Here is a 14,422-nt window from a genome sequence, read left to right as displayed (position 1 = left end):
CTGTGACATTCTTTTCCAGAATGTCATATAATTGGAGTCCTAAAGTATGTAGCCTTTTCTGACTGGCTTCTCTCACTTATTAATGTCTCTCAGGTTCCTCCATGTCTTTCATGGGCTTGATAGCTCATTTCTTTTGAGTCCTGATTAATATTCCATTGTCTGGGCATACCAGCTTATTTCCACATTCACTTCTTATAGGACATCTTGGTTACTTCTAAGTTTTGACAAGTGACATTCAAAATAAACAACAATAGGTTGGGGCGGCTGGGTGGCTCAGCCAGTTAAGCATCTGACTTCGGCTCAGGTCATGATTTCATGGTTCGTGGGTTCCAGCCCTGTGTTAGGCTCTGTGCTGACAGCTCAGAGCCTGGAGCCTGTTTCAGATTCTGTGTCTCCCTCTGTCTCTGCCCTTCCCCCATCCACACTCTGTCTCTCTCTCCTTCAAAAATAAACAAACATTAAAAAAAAAAAAATAGTAGGTTAAAGGCACGGATGAGTCCTGCGTAAAGGAGACTCTTTACCTTGGGTGTACCTGGTTTTTCCCAAATTTGACCACTGACAATGCATCCAATGCATTGTACAATGCAACCTCCCACCCCCTGGGGCCATAGGAGCTCATCCCAGGAGGACGAGCTTCTCCTGGAAGGAAGAGAGGCTGAGAGCAATAAAGCAGAGCTGGGGGGCACTGAAGTAAAGGGAATGCTTGAGGCTGGGAGGTTTGGGGGATGTGGCCGGGCAGGGACTCCAAGAGCAGTAATGGGAACTAAACTGGGGACCTGACTCTGGTGCCCCACAGCCGCACAGCAGCTGGGGGCCCCCAGGCAGCCACCTCCCCTCTCTGCCTCTCAGTATCCCTGAGAAATGAAGGGATCGGGCAAGGCTGGTCCTTATAGCCGAAGGCCCTACTGCCCAAAGCTTCTGAGGCTATGGGTGGGTTCTTTGGTGGGTTTCTAGAATTCATAAAGCATAAAGCCTCTAACACCCAGGCTGAGACTCTAATGGTCATTCCTCATTAAATGGACCTGCAGAGGGGCGCCTGGGGGGCTCAGTCGGTTGGGCGTCCGACTTTGGCTCAGGTCACGATCTCGCGATCCGTGAGTTCGAGCCCCGCATCGGGCTCTGTGCTGACAGCTCAGAGCCTGGAGCCTGTTTCAGATTCTGTGTCTCCCTCTCTCTCTGCCCCTCCCCCGTTCATGCTCTGTCTCTCTCTGTCTCAAAAATAAATAAACGTTAAAAAAAAAATTAAAAAAAAAAATAAAATAAAATAAATGGACCCGCAGAGAAAAGACAACTCTCGGAAATGGGAAAAACATGTTGGCAAATCATATATCTGCTATGAGTCTAGTATCTAGAATATATCAAGAACTCTAAAACTCATCAATGAAAAAACAAAGTACCCAATGGCAAAATGGGAAAGGATATGAGAAGACATCTCCCCAAAGAAGATATACAAAAGGCCAATGAGCACATGAAAAGATGCTCAACATCAATAATCATTAGGAAAATGCCCATCGAGACCTCAATAAGATGCCACTTCACACCCGCTAGGGTGGCCATGACCAAAAAGACGGATGATAAAAAGCACTGGTGAGGATGAGGAGGAACTGGAACTTTCACACACTGCTGGTGGAAACGTAAATCAGCACAGTCTGAGAAACAGCTTGGTAGTTTCCTCAAAAACTTAAAGGTCGATTTATCATGTGACCCCGGGTACATATCCAAGAAAGACGAAAGCATATGTCCACACAAAAACTTATACGTAAATGCTCACAGAAGCATTACTCGTTACAACCAAAAGTCCATTACAACCAAAAGCCATTACAACTCAAATGTCCATTAATGCATCAATGGATTGATGGATTAAAGTCCGTTAATTTATCAATAAAACGTGTGTATCCACGCGATGGAATATTATTCAGTCATAAGAAGGAATGAAGCAGCTCTGTACTATGACGCCGGTGACCCTGAACCACATTACGCTACATGAAAGCAGCCAATCAGAAAAGTCTTGTAGCAGTCCACTTACCAGGGGCGCCCGGGGGGCTCAGTTGGTTGAGCATCTGACTTTGGCACAGGTCATGATCTCACAGTTCGTGAGTTCTGGGGGCTCTGTCAGCCTGTCAACGCAGAGCCTGCTTTGGATCCTCTGTCCCTCTCTCTCTGCCCCTCCCCCGCTAATACTCTGCTCTCTCAAAAAATAAATAAAAATATTTTAAAAAAAAGGAGTCCACTTACTGGATATCCAGGAAAATTAAGTTTATAGGGACAGGGAGGAGACTGGTGGCTGCCAGGAGCTTGAGGGAGGGGAACTGAGAAGTAATTGGCTCGAGGGTATGGGGTTCCTTTCTGGAGTGATGGAAATGTTCTGGAATTAGATAGTGGTGACGTGGCACAACTTTGTGAATGTGCTAAAAGCCACCGGATTATACATTTTAAAAGGGATAAAATTGGATAGATATGGAATTATATCTCAATTTTAAAAATATGTATCTATACCCCACAGCTCTTCAAAGAAATGGCTGATTGCAGCTCTGCAGAGACTAGAACATCTTCATTCCAGAAAGCAAGGACACTTCTAAACACAGTGTGTTTTGTGTGAAAAGGATGCCAGAGGCATCCCACTGGCCAAAGATGGGACAACTTAGGCATTATGCTGAGACTGTGTCTTCCTCTCTTTCTGTGTCTTCCTCTCTTTCTGCCCCTTCCCTGCTTGCACTCTCTCTCTCTCTCTTTTTCAAGAGTGAACAAACATTAAAAAAAGAAAAAAAAAAAAAAGAAGAATGCTCCGAGTGGCATTTTTCACCATAGCCACATATCAGAAACAACCCGGATGCGTGTAAACACTAGCCTGGAGAATTAAATCACCGTCTGTTCACATATTGGAACACTATACAAGAAAGAAAAATGAAATAATTACTACTACAAAGAACACTCTAGATGCATGGTAAAAAGAAAATGCTACTTGAAAAAAAAAACAGCCATGAAAGAATAATAATTCCGTTAATTAAAATTCACTTTTGTTATTTTTAATTTTTTAGCGTTTATTTATTTTGGGGACAGAATACAAGTGGGGGAGGGGCAGAGAGAGAGGGAGACACAGAATCTAAAGCAGGCTCCAGGTTCCAAGCTGTCAGCCCAGAGCCCAACGCGGGGCTCGAACTCACGAACCATGAGATCGTGACCTGAGCCAAAGTCAAACAGTCAACCAACTGAGCCACCCAGGCGCCCCGGCTTTGTACTGATCTGTTAAAATGTATAACCTGGTTTTTTTGTTTTGTTTTGTTTTTTTGTTTTTTCTTTTTTCAACTTTTTTTAATTTATTTTTGGGACAGAGAGAGACAGAGGATGAACGGGGGAGGGGCAGAGAGAGAGGGAGACACAGAATCGGAAACAGGCTCCAGGCTCTGAGCCATCAGCCCAGAGCCCGACGTGGGGCTCGAACTCACGGACTGTGAGATCGTGACCTGGCTGAAGTCGGATGCTTAACCGACTGTGCCACCCAGGCACCCCTGTATAACCTGTTTTATACACTTTTATATTTTAAAATGGGAAAAATACTCACTGGTCTCCTTTGGAGGTTGCCAGAACATGAACTCGTTGTCTTTATAACTGATCAACAAAGGGAAAGAATCAAGCCTTTATCCTGCTAAACACACTATATTTCAGAAGAACGAAATAAACGAAGAGGCAACGTTCTTTACAGAAGTCTAGCTTATGCAAACAAAATGATCAAATTAGAAAATCACCATCTGGTGAGGAGGAAAATGTGACAGAAATCAGATGTTAACTTGCAGTAAAGGTGGGGTGGCCATGGCTCTGGGGGCTCTCACCTCCCCTGCACCCCTCCAGCTGCTGTGGGGGGCACCTCACCTGCCTGCAGACCATAGCTCTCCAGCCATGCAGGCCACACTGGGAGCAGAGAAACGGCTCCACTGGCTACACCAACTGGGTGACAGGCTAATTTGCATGTGCTTTGCATGCTATTTCATGTCCAGAATTTGCACAAATATGCCTGGAGCTCTGCCAAGGGGGCCACAGGCCTCTCCTTGGCGCAGCCCCGGGAGGGAGCCTCTAGGCCTGAGGCTTGGGACAGAGCCTGGCCTCCAGCGCCCAGCTCAGCTGAACAATGTTTCAGAGCGGCTTGGGGATGGGGTAGAAAAAGGGTCCTAGGGGGAACAGGGGTCTCAAGGATCTGGAGCTGATGCAGGTTGGGGCACCCACGCCATCCTACTGCCTCACAGACCCACATCACCAAGGCAGCGTGGGGGGCTCTCCACCCTTAACATCCCTCAGGCATTGACTCAGTTTCTCCCTATTGGGCTCGCCTTGACCCTGTGTGGGGGGGTGGTAAGGCGTAAAGAAGCCTGCTGTGATTTGTCGCCCCACTCCCAGTCCTGTCCAGGGGCACCCAGGCCAAGCCAGCTTTGCAGCTTATCAGGCCAGCTGGTAGGAGGGGGAGGGGCCCTCAATGCCCAGGCCAGCTGGGACTGGCCCAAGGGCCCACCCGGCCAGTCGGGACGGTGACAAAGGGGCTGGGAGGCAATGCAGGGCAGATGGAGGAACCCTAGGCCCTGTAGGGTCGGGGAGACCTCCCCTCAGAAGTGCTCGTCTGGGGCCCAGCCAAGTGGGGCAGGTGAGATGGCAGCTGGTCACCCAACACTTGGGGAGCAGGCAAGGGGAACAGCCTGGTGTCCGATGGAGCTCCTGATAGAGGTGACACCAGATATCCCGCTGTGGGTGGAGCTGGGGGAGGGGAGGTGGGAGTGAGAGTTGCGTTCAGACCCTGTTGGAGTCCCAGCTCTATCACGCATTCGCTAGGGACCCTGGCCCGAAGCCTGAGGCCCCTCTGCAGCCTCAGCTTGCCCATCTGAAATGGGTGCTGTGATCCTGCGGTGTGTGAATGCACACACAGAGCCTAGCACAGTGCCCAGCACACAGGAAGTGCTCAACGGGCACCGCGTGTTGTCCATGTTGTCATTGCAGAGGCTGGGGCTCAGGGCTCCTCGGGGGTCAGCAGGGTGCGGACAACAGGAGAGGGGGTTCTCGTCACTGAATGGCGAGCAGCCGGTTCAGTAGGGCACACGGCACTGGATACCTGCTCGCTGAACGGACGTGTGAGAGGACAACTAGGAACCAGCAGCCACTAAGACGTTAACCAGCCAGTCAGAGGGTCCCCTGGAAGAATCTGAGCTCCAATCCCAGGTCTGTCCCTTCTTGGCTGTGCCATCCCAGGCAAGTCATTCCACGATCCCACCCCCCCAGGACCTTGACTTCCTCATCTATCAAACAGGAATAATGGCCACTAATAGATCCCTCCCTCACAGCTGATGGCCGGACGGGGAGCAGCAAATGGGTATGAAAACGGAGGAGGTGTGCACGATGCCCTAGACCGCTGCCCCCCCTCGGAGAGTTGGCCGAGGCTTCTGGGTGAGCCGCCTCCTCACCCGAGATGCCCAAGAGGTCATGCCCTCCCCCGGGGAGCAGCCAATGACTGCCCGGTAAGGGGGTACACAGTGGCCTGGCTCCTTGCTTGCCTCAAGGCAGGACGACCCCACCCCTGGCACTTGCTGCACCCCTCTCGAGCACTCTGCAGGCTCCCTCCCGCCCTTCTGTGAGCTGCCTGCAATAAATCACTTGCCCGGGAATCCCTGTCTCCGATTATGCTTCCCTATGCTTCCCGCATCTGACCTAGGACAGGAAGTATTTTGTAAACCCTGAAGCATTGTTTTATTTTCCAGGAAATGCTGAAAAGAGAGGAGCTGACCAAGAATCATGTAAGGGGAAGAGGAGGTCTGCTCTGCGGGCAGTCATGCTGCCCTGCCCTCACGAGCTCCCAGGGAGGCAGGGGAGACAGACAGGAAACCAACAACATCGTAACATCAGGGACGGGTAAGTGCTATGAAGGCAACGAAAGCAGGGGGCAGAGGGTGGACAATAATGGCAGCTACTTTAGCTGAGATGCTCTGGGAAGGCCTCTCTGAGGAGGTGACGAGGGCAGAGATGTGAAACATCAGAAGCCATGCTGACCTCTGCAGCCAGGCACAGGGAACAGCAGTGCAAAGGCCCTGAGGCAGGAGGATATCTGATACATCCAAAACCGGCGGGGAGCCCAGTGAGGTAGGAGTGAGTGGCATGAGATGAGGTCAGCAGTAGTGAGCAGCAAGCCATGCAGGGCCTTGTAGACTGTTATAGGACTTTTTATAGGACTTTGGGTTTTATTCCAAATAAGAGGGAGTCATTGAAGTTTTGAGCAGAGGAGGGACATGATCTGACTGAGGTTTTGAAAGGGTCTCTTTGGCTGCTAGGGCAAGGAGAGAGGCAAGGGAGACCAGGCAGAGGCTGCTGCAATAATCCAGGAAAGCCACAGTGGCGGTTCAGAAGGGAGGGCGGCAATGGACAACATGGTGAGAAGTGGTCAGACTCTGGGCATCATGAAGGTAGAGTCAGGAGGGCTTACTGAACAGAACATGAAGGGGAGTCAGAAGACAGATGAATCCAACTACCCAATTTACAGAGGGGACAGAGGAACATGTTAATCCACACCACGGAGATACAACCAACAAAATCCGGCTGCGGGAAATTCCAGGGGACAAATAACCTGGTTTCTCCTACAGATAAATTGCCAAGGATGAAGGAAAAGATGGAGAGGGAACCTATGGACTCAAAGAGACTGAGACAGGGGTGCCTGGATGGCCCAGCCGGCCAAGCGTCTGACTCTTGATTTCGGCTCAGGTCATGATCTCACGGTTCGTGAGTTTGAGCCCTGCATTGGGCTCTGTGTTCACAGTGCAGAACCTGCTTGAGATTCTCTCTCTCTCTCGTTCTCTCTCTGCCCCTCCCCAACTCTCTCTCTAAACAATAAATAAACATTTTTTTAAAGGGGAAAAAAAGGGACTAACACATCAACCAATAACAATATGTAAATCTTATTTGGATCTTGAGTCAAGTAAGCCATAAAAAGAAAAAGAAAGAAAGAAAGAAAGAGAGAAAGAAAGGAAGAAAGAAAGAGAAAAAGAAAGAAGAAAGAAAGAAAGAAAAAGAAAGAAAGAAGGAAAGAAAAAGAAAGGAAGAAAGAAAGAAAGAAAGAAAGAAAGAAAGAAAGAAAGAAAGAAAGAAAGAAAGGTCTGCAATAACTGGGAACATGAATACTCCATGGATATGTGACAACATAAAGGAAAGGAAAGTTTCTTCTTAGGTATAATAATGGTACTGTGCTTATGTTGGGAAAAGTCTTTATCACTTAGAGATACATCTTGGTATATTTGTAATGAACTGATGCCTTGGAGTGATCCCACCCAGTCTGAATTACTAGGGGAAAAGGAGAACAGGGGGCAGAAACGGAACAAGACTGGCCATCAATTGATAGGAGTTGTAGCTGAGCAACGGGTACGTGGTGGTTCGGGATACTATTCTCTCTACTTTTGTAAATGCTTATATTTTCCCATAATAAAAAGTTCAAAATGTAAAGAACAGAAGAGGAAACTGAGTCCCAAGGCAAGGTGTTGAATGGCCCAAGGCCCCTGCATGAGTCAGTATAAGGGCCAGGACCTCACCCTGTCGCCCCCCCCCCCCCCCCCCCCCGCCCCCAGCCCATGCTCCTGCCCTCCCTCAGCTGTCTCTCTTCTCCAGTGGTTGGTCAAGGTTGGACTGAGGCAGGCCAAGGGCAGGGTGGGTGGCCCTGGGAGGGCCCAGGTGGGACAGAAGGGAGCTGAGGGGCTCTGGGCCACCTGTCCCAGAAAGTCCAATGAGGCCAATGGCTTCAAATATTTGGCATATTCCCCACCAGCCTCATTTCCCACTTCCTCCCTCAGGTTCCTACACTGACTTCCTCCCCAGAGCCCCCTACAGCCCACCTCTCCAGCCTATGCACCTTTGTCCCTGCTGTCCCTTTGCCTGGAAGGCACCTTCCACCTCTACGAATCTACCAGCTTTTTCCTTCCGGATCTACCTCCCGCAGAAGACCTTCCATGGTCTTCGGGAGCATGCCTCCTCTTCACTCCCTAACGACAGGTGCCATGGCGTCGAGGTCAAGAGCGGAGCCTCTAGATCCAGACCGCGTGGGTGTGAATCCTGCCTCAGCCACTTACTCGCAGGGTGACCTCAGGCGAGTCACTTAACTTCAGTTTCCACATCTGTAAAATGGGTATAACCTTGTAAGGTTACTAAGGAAACTAAATGAGTTAAAAAATACGATGAAGCAAATAGTGCCTGGCACATGTCAGTGGACCTCAGGCCCCCTTGGGCCCCTGGCACTGCTGTCCAGGGCCTCCCTCCTTCGTCTCCCCCGCAGGAGACCTCAGTACCACGCACACGGTGGGTGCCCAACACCACTTTCATGGAGACTTGGCTTCTGCAATGCTTCTGCCTTCCTGACACCCAGACTTCCCTTAGCCCCTTGCCCATCCCACCAGGTTGCATCCACCCCAGGAAGGCAAGGAAGGAAAGGAGAAAGAGGGGTCCCAGGAGGCCAGGAGAAACTGGTCCCATGAGGGGCCCAGTTCAAAACCAGCCACAAACAAAAATTTAAACCCAAGTGGCAGCATCCGACTCAAACGCCGTCAAACTAAGGGGAAAGCAATTCAAACGCTCATTTTTTAAGACTTCTAAGAAAAACCCCAGATATCATCAAGTATAATTTTAATTATGTTTTTATGAGTAATGACATTTGCTGTCAGAAAAGGCAAACAGCACGGCATGGCTGAAACAAAAAGGAAACATTCCCCATCTTGCTTGGCACTGAGCCTCCTAATACCTGCCCCCAGAGGTAAGCTCTGATAACGACGGGGTACACAGCCTTCCAGACATTTCTATGCAGTGTGGACACAGAGGTACACACGTATATATTTTTTTAACGGACTCATACTAAATATGCTATTCTACAAAGTCACTTGCCTCAACCTGCCATACCTGCTGACCATCTGTTCTTTCTGGTCAGCATCTCCGAGCCTCTAAAACAGTGGCTGGCACCCGGGAGGCACTCAGTAGAGACTCACTGACCAAATGGAAGAACTGAACAGCTGCCTAAAATCACATGGGCCGGAGAGGTCCTAACTACACCACCGGCCCTCCTGATATGGCTCTGCCACACTGACCGTCTCCACCCAGCTGTCTTTGCACCCCACTACGAGGGCACCTGGGGGAGAAACTGCCAGATCAAAGCTTTGATTACTATGGCCCACCTATTTTCCCCGGCAGAGGTGAGACTTCCGGTTTCCCACACTCTCTGCCACCTAAGAGCTTTATTATGATGAGGACTTTGATTTCTCGAATGCATTAACATTATTATAGTGACGCCACCCTTGATCATCGAATCTCCTTTTGTGCCTCCTGAATAAATGAGAGCACGGCCGGTATTTCTGAGCGGCACCAGAGAACCAAACTCCACAAATGAGGAGTTATTCTCTCGGCAGTAAACAAACAGTTTGTGGACACAAAATTCGAAACCGTCTCGTTGATTTCGAAAAGAGGGATACTTTAATTTCTTTTTAACCGTCAGTTTCAAACAAGTAGCGATTGAGCCCGTCCACAGTACAAAAGAAGAGAAAATTAGGACCCCCCCCCCCACACTTCACCTCTCTTTCTCTTTACCCCTCTCCATTTCCTCTATAGGGTAGCCAGATGTAGCAACTAAAAATGCAAGACACCTACTTAAATTTACTTCCAGATAAACAACAAATAAAATTCCTAGTGCGAGTGCATTCCACGCAATATTTAGGGCACGCTTGTACTAAACAAATTTGTGGTTTCTCTGAAGGTCAAATGTAACTGGGCATCCTGGATTTACTTTATCCAGTAAGCCTACTGCAGCACCTCCTGCCCCCAGCATTTTAACATGAAGTGATTTTTAAACTTTATTTATTTTATTTTTTTAATGTTTATTTATTTACTTGGGGAGAGCAGGGGAGAGGCAGAGAGAGACGGAATCCCAAGCAGGACCCTGTCAGCACAGAGCCCGGCAGGGGGCTCGATCTCACGAACTGTGAGATCATGACCTGAGCTGAAATCAAGAGTTGCGGCAAACTGACTGAGCCACCCAAGCGCCCCAATATCAAGTGATTTTTAAAGAGTACCCGAGGCCTCCTCTGCCCTCCCAGCCATCAGGCAGCCCACTGGCCCTGCCACCCAAGAGGTCTAGGGAGGCACCCCTCCGCCACGCCCACGGGCACACTCCCCGCCTCTCCCTCCCCCCCCCCCCCCAGATGGCCCCACCGACCTCCCTGGCGTTAGAGTTCCACCCCCTCAGAGCCAGGTTCCTGCTGGTCTTCTCCCCTTGTGGATTCCTTCCCACCCGTCCTTTCTGGTGGTAAGCTCTGTCTCTGGTCCCAGCTGCCGGGGGGGGGGGGGGGGGGAGGTGATGCCAGCACATGACCCTTGGCTAGCAGCCCCTCATTGCCGCTGCTGCAGAACCACCCGCCTAAGGGCAAGCCCAGGGCCCCACCCAGAGCCTGATGGGTGTTGAGGTCTAGCTGCCTGACCATCAAGTTCTGCTCGAAAGGGCCGCTCTAGCTCCAGAGCTCATGGTGGGTCCCTGAGGTTGTCCGTGGCCACCTGCATCGGAGCTCCGCTTCTCCCTCCACCCCATCCTGCCTGCTTCCTTCCCTGGTGTCCACGGGCAAGGCTCAGGAACACCCCTCCCCCCCCCGCCCGGGGTGAGGCGGGGGGCCCTCGCGTTGTACCGGGCCTGGCCCCCAGCCCCCGTCCCCCCCCCCCCCCGCCCCCAGTCTGCTGCCCCCCCCCTGGCTGGAAACCAGCCACAAAGTGCCTACATCAGGTGGGTCTGATGCTGGCTAATGGAGTTTGCTTGGCTTTCCAGTACATTCTACATTTTCCACAATAAACACATACTATTTTGGGAATAAGAAAATAAAAGCTTTTTTTTTTTTTTAATTTAAGAAAAATGTAAAACCAAATCAAGCACCCCTCCTCCACCTGGCACACCCACTCCTTCCCCACCCCCCCCACCTGCCCCCTCATCCTGTTTCCCGGGGGGAGGCTTCCCCCAAATGGGTGAACTCCCCCACCCCAAGTGCTCTCCCCTGTCCCACCAGGTCCACAGGCCCTTTCACCAGTGAAGGCTTTCTACCACCAGCTTATCCCTGCTGTGGGGCTATATGCAAATTTATGAGTGGTTTCCTCAACTCCTGTGGGGGAGAAGAAAAATGTTGTGTGTGTCCCGAGGTTGGTGACATGAGGGGCCACATTCACTCATTCCCTAAGGGAGCTAGGGCTATCCGGTGCCAGGCACTGGGGACACTGGGAACAGGACACAGACCCTGCCCTTGGACTTCATGGCCTTTGGGGTGGGAGAAGGCGGGGCAACAACCAAATGCCCCGGAGGGTGCTATGGGGGAGGGGGGCGCTGAGCAGCAGGCCCAGGTAGAGAAACTTCTGGGAGGAACAGAAGTCTCAGCCACCCCAGGGTGAGAAGAAATGTGTAGGGAGGAGGAGGGAGAGTGTTCTGGGGGGGGGGGGGGGGGGAACAGCCTGTGCACAGGCCTGCAGGTGAGAGAAGCATGACTTATTTGAGGAACTGAGAGCAGTTCAGAGCAGCTGGAGGGCAGAGGGAGGGTGAAAAGAAAGAGGAAACACAGGCTTGGGGAAGGCAACGGTGCCAGTTTTAGGAGATTGCCCTTTGTCCATTTGCAGGATGCAGAGCAGGGTCAGCTCTGCATCCTACAAAGGTGACCCTCCTGCTCCTTGAGATTGGTTAGTATTCTCAGCAGCCGCAACCCCCAGTCACACTTAATCTTGCACCTCCCACCCACAGCGCCTGAACTTTAGTCACTGAGGACCTGAAACCTGCATCTCCGTGGAGACAGCAAGCCCCCAGCAGCCAGCTTCACAGCCCTCTTGCTCTTGCAATAGAGAATACAGGTTAAGAGCATGGACTCTGGAGCCAAAGTTCAAATCCGAGCTCCTCCACTTTCAGACTGTGTGACCTTGGACAGATCACTTCTCTGTGCCTCAGTCTCCCCTTTTGTAAAATGGGGATAATAGCGTCCCTACTTCATTGGGCTTTTGTGAGGATTGAATGAGTTAATAGTTGGAATAGGACCTGGCACACGACGAATGCTGTGTGCTGGCAGTTTCTACTGTTATTACTGCACCCTCTTCTCGAGACTTCCCCCCCCCCCCCCGAGGGCCAACCCCTTCCAGGCACTAACACATCCCCCCCTTGCCTCTCCCTACCCCTGAAGCACCCCTCCATGCTTCCTTACCCTCTCCATTACTAGCAGCCAAGACAGCCAGGGAGGGGGATCCTTGGGGTTCTAGAAAAATCACACTCTGACCTGCGTCTGGGGCCTCACCCCAGCTCCCCGGAGCCCAGTGGAGAGAGCACTGGACTTGGAGCCAGGAACTGAGTGCCATCCCTGGCTCTGCTGCTGACCTTCTCTGGGCCTCAGTCTCCCCCTCTGCAAGTCCAGGACAAGAACATCTTGCAGATGTCTTGGCTGTCAAAGGATCAACAAGGGCCAGAAAGAAACTCTGCACACGTCCATATCCGTCATAGACCTCAGAACCCCTGGCCTCTTCTTCTGGCCTGGGTTTCCTCCTCCACACGATGGAATCAGGAGATTTTCTCTGAGCTCGCCACGAGGACCCCAGAAGCTGAAGATGGCCTGGCTTGGGACTGCCCAAACTCCCTGAAGCTGACCAGAACTTTCCCAAAGGCTGAGACAGAGACAGAGACAGAGACCTCTGGTCTGAGCTGAGCACCCCAGGAAGAAAATGCCAACCCAGGGGCCTGAGGGAAGCCAGACTTCTACCAAGCCTAGATTAGACCAGGGCACTCAAACCAGGGGCCCAAAAAGACCCTCTGAAGCCATCGGGACTGTGACGTTTATCTCCAAATGTCATCACTATCCATCAGCCGCAGGGCCAGAAAGGGCCTAAATGGGACTGTCTGATTTTGGTGGCTCTTAGTCCTGGGGGATGGAAGGAAAGCCCCAGAGGAGGCTCACTCCCCAGCTTCAGGTTGCCAGCTACTTCCCATAGTCCAAATTCATTCATTCACTCATTCTACAAACATTTACTCGGTGCCAGGCCCTGGTCAGGTTCAGGGTCAATGGCAGAAGTGAATGGAACAGATTCCTACCCTGAAGGCACCTCTGGTCCAGAGGGTGACAGACAAGACATAAATAACTAAACCACAAGGCAGACTAGGTTGAAGAATGCAGGGCAGGAGGCAAGGATCTCACCTGGGGTATCACGAAGCTTCCTGGAGGGGGTGGTTTGTGAGTGGTGATTTGCATGTGATGGGAAGGTCAGGTGGGCCTTTGGAAGGCATAGAACTTCCAAAATCATTGACGGTTCTGTTTGCACCCCGGCTGTGCCAGAGCCAGGGCAATGTAGGTTATTTATGGTTGTGCCCAGAGAAAAGCGGCCACATGTGTCACTGCACGTGGGGTGCAGAGCTGGGCTGTGGGGGTAGGGGGCAGCCGGGGCTTGAAGCTGGGTCTGGCCAAGCTCTGGGGTTTGCCACTGTGCCCCTCACACCCTGATGACTCTTTAATCTTTTCATGCCCTCCTAAGGCAAAAATAAGAGGGAGAGGGTTCCAACCGGCAGCAAGTGGCCTGGGGGATAGGGAGGAGAGCAGTGTCAGAAAGACCATGGCTTCTGCTGTATTTGCAGGCTACTTAGCATCTCCTCCTTCTCTCCTCCCCACTCCCATCCCAGCTATGAGGGAAGGGGTAGAGAGACACAAGAAAATGTCTTTAATTGTAAACCAGACACGGCATAGGGCGCATCAACTGCTGTGTTTCTCCCAGCCCACTCTGATCCATAAATAGCTTACGCACCAAGCTGGCATAAGCCCACCCGCCCTGCTGGGACCACACCGCCCCAGGCCAGAGACTCGGAACCCCCGGGCCTGGGTCCCAGCTTCCCCAGGAACCTATTTCCTGCGTTTTCCCCAGGGTAAAGGCCTCCGCTGCTAGCTGCCTTTCCCAAGGGGCCGAGCGCAGGGGCATCCTGGCATTGCCTGGGTGATGCCCGCGAGCCCCGGTGCCTGCAAGGCAGCCCCGGCGCGCGCCCACCTCTCTCCAGTGCCCAATCCCCGAGGTATCAGCCTCTGCGCCCACCGCAGACCCGCATCCCTAACTGGCCCCCTCCCTCCGCACCCTCTCTCCCAGGGCCAGACCCCCTACCTGGGGGCAGGAGGGCCCGGCACCATCGGCGGCGCCACGGGGCAGAGCGGGGCGTCTGGGGCCGGCCTCAAGCCCGGACGACTTCCCGGGGGAAGAGGAGGCTGCGCCGCCGCCGCCGCCGCCACCGCCGCCGCCACCGCGTCTCTCCGGACCGCGCCGGGGCTGCGGGAAGGAGGAAGGTCAGAGACGAGGAGGCGGGGGGGGGGGGGGCGCAGAGGCTGAGACCGCGGGGATTGGGCACTGGAGAGAGGTGGGCGCGCGCCGGGGCTGCCTT

General features: G+C 52.2%; 1 protein-coding gene across 2 annotated transcripts in view; it reads right to left on the bottom strand.

Moving 5' to 3' along the window:
• PACSIN1 (protein kinase C and casein kinase substrate in neurons 1) overlaps window positions 1-14,282 on the bottom strand; it is a 54,601-nt gene extending 40,319 nt beyond the window's left edge. For both annotated transcript variants that reach the window (XM_040473249.1, XM_040473246.1), the window contains exon 1: window positions 14,149-14,282. The gene's annotated coding sequence lies outside the window, so the exon portion shown is untranslated. The remainder of the gene's footprint in view (window positions 1-14,148) is intronic.
• Window positions 14,283-14,422: the final 140 nt, after the last annotated feature.

Source organism: Herpailurus yagouaroundi, unplaced genomic scaffold (genome assembly GCF_014898765.1).
Source record: "Herpailurus yagouaroundi ecotype Mexico unplaced genomic scaffold, PumYag 139, whole genome shotgun sequence".
NCBI classification, from domain to species: domain Eukaryota; kingdom Metazoa; phylum Chordata; class Mammalia; order Carnivora; family Felidae; genus Herpailurus; species Herpailurus yagouaroundi.
The sequence above is the reverse complement of the archived record's forward strand: the minus strand, read 5'-3'. Positions and strand labels throughout refer to the sequence as shown.